A 2,655-nucleotide genomic window follows, 5' to 3' on the forward strand; every position below is an offset into this window, starting at 1 on the left:
GGGCTAGTCAACGGTCCACGCCGTGACTTCCCGGTGCGGTCACCCATTGCTAGGGTTCTCGGCTCGCTTAACTTGATTGCATTTCTTTACTATTATTTTTCCTTTGTTTTTCTTGTATTTTCTTTTCTTGTATTTCATTATTTTATGCCTCCTCACTCATATTGAAGTGTAGTTCTAGGCATCCTAGCTGTCCGGACAACACTGGTCACCGGAACAGTAGAACGCACTACCGAACTTAGGGGTGTTACAATCATAGACTTAAAAATTGAATCTTTGTCTGAAGACTAAACTGATGGTTGTGGAAGAGGTGCATTTTGATTCCTTTGTGGTGGAAATCCAGGTGGTACTCTGTTTTGCTGAAAATTCTACTGTTATTGCTGAAAATTAGGAGGTTGTTGATAATTCTGTTTCTGCCCTTGTCGACCTCCCCAAGAAAAGTTAGGGTGGTTCCTCCATGCTGGATTATATGTAGCAGAAAAAGGATTACCAACTGGTTTCTGATTGTAATTCCCAATAAAATCAACTTGCTCATTTCCAAACTCTTGCCTATAGGAAGGAAAATCATTGATGCAATGCATATTTCCTGCACCAACATCTTCTGTATGACTAGATCCTCCAATTGATGAGTCAACCTTCATGCTTAACTTATCCATTTTTCTCGTTAAAGCATCAAATTTGGCATTGAACATACTCATGGCATCTAATTCATATACACCAGCTGGTGGTTCTTTATTTCATTTCTTTCATAGCTCCATTGATAATTGTTGTAAGCAATTTTATCCAATGCTGAATAAGCATCATCTTCTGACTTCTCCATAAGATCACCTCCTGAAGATGCATTAATTATACTTCTAATTGCTGGAGAAACACCATTGTAGAAATGTTAAACTAGCATCCATTTAGGGATTCCATAATGTGGACATCTCCTTTGAAGATCCTTGTATCTCTCCCAAGCTTCATAGAGACTCTCATCATCCTTTGGTCTGAAAGAAGTTAATTCATTTCTCAATTTTGCAGTCTCACTAGGAGGAAAGTAATAAGCCAAGAAAGCTTGTGACAACTCATCCCAAGTAGTTATTGAACCCGAAGGTAATGAATGCAACCACTCTCTAGCACGATCCTTCAAAGAAAAAGGAAATAATTTCAGCCGGATGGCATCATCTGACACTCCATTTATCTTCAGCATGTCACTAATCTCAAGAAAATGTGCAAGGTGCACATGTGGACTCTCAGTAAGACCTCCCCCAAACTGTGATTGTTGAACCATTTAACAAAGTGAGGGCTTCAACTCAAAGTTGTTTGCTTCCACTCTAGGCCTTATAATACTCGGTCTAAAATCTCCAAAACTAGGAAAATCATGATCCTTAATTGATCGGTTGTTGTTGTTTGCCATAGCTTCTATCACTTGTTGCTCTTGATGTTGCTCTTGCTGTCTTTGAATTCTGAGTTCAGCTTTTCTTCTTTTAGACTTTGCTCTTAAAGCTTTAGCTGTCCTTTCAATCTTAGGATAAAAAATTAAATCAATTTCTACACTTTTTGTTCTTCTTATATAAAAGATATGTACCTGAAAAACCAAAAAAAGAAAATCTCAAAGTAAAATGATAAAGAAAAGAAATTAAAATAAAAAATAAAATGCCCAAATTAATCAAACAATCAATCGTCTAATATAAAACAAAATAAATGTAACACCCCCATGTTCGGTAGTGCGTTCTACTGTTCCGGTGACCAGTGTCTGTCTGGACAGCTGGAATGCCTAGAACTATATATAAATATTAGTGAGGAGACATAGAATAATGAAATACAAGAAAAGAAAAGACAAGAAAAACAAAGGAAAAATAATAGCAATGAAATGTAACCAAGTTAAACGAGCCGAGAACCCTAGCGATGGGTGACCGCACCGGGAAGTCGAGGCGTGGACCGTTGACTAGCCCTAGACTGCGGGAAACCCTGAAAAATTTTTTAAGACTTAAATGAACATCTATTGAAGTATAAATACCATTAGAAATATTAAAGAAAAATTAATTAATTAGTACAAAGAAAAACGAGAAATCGAGAAAACGATAAATACTGTGTTACCGAAAAATCGGGAATGCAACCCGAACAGGGGCATTGTGGTCATTTGACACCCTGAGTTGTCTTTTGACCTAAATGTCCATTAAAAATACATGATATTGCACTCGGAAAATGTCATGAAAAATTAAATTGGTGGTACCTAATGTAAATAGCAAAAGATAGGAGCTTAATGTGGGAATAAGGAAACTTAAGAATAAACAAACATTTATTTCTCACTTAGTGGTCCACTCACACCTAAAGTGGACCACTAAACCTTCATTTGGACAGCAGAAATTCATCTTTCTCAAACTTCTAAAGAACCAGCCAAAAATGGTGAAGAAGAAACCTCCATTGCCATCCCACCTTGAAGCTTCATTCTCCCATGATCCAAGCCTATTTCCTTGCACTTTCCTTTACTAAAATTGTTCTACACCACTTGGGCAGTAGATAGGCAGCAATAAGATCAAGTTTTGGTTAAGTTTTAAAGAGTTTCAAAAGTGGTAAGTAGGTATTTTTGATGCTTGCTTCATTAAAGTTTGTGTGGGTGTTATGGGTAGTTGAATTGTGGAAGGATTTTTGATGTTTGATGAGTTAAGGGAGAGG

The 2,655-nt window shown here is 37.0% G+C and overlaps 1 non-coding gene across 1 annotated transcript; it reads left to right on the forward strand.

Annotated features, from left to right (window-relative positions):
* Positions 1–905: 905 nt before the first annotated feature.
* On the forward strand, positions 906–1,012 carry LOC131181060 (small nucleolar RNA R71). The gene has a single exon (XR_009149687.1). It is a non-coding gene; the product is annotated as a small nucleolar RNA R71 (small nucleolar RNA).
* The last annotated feature ends 1,643 nt before the right edge of the window (positions 1,013–2,655 follow it).

Source organism: Hevea brasiliensis, chromosome 6 (assembly GCF_030052815.1).
Source record: "Hevea brasiliensis isolate MT/VB/25A 57/8 chromosome 6, ASM3005281v1, whole genome shotgun sequence".
Lineage (NCBI taxonomy): Eukaryota > Viridiplantae > Streptophyta > Magnoliopsida > Malpighiales > Euphorbiaceae > Hevea > Hevea brasiliensis.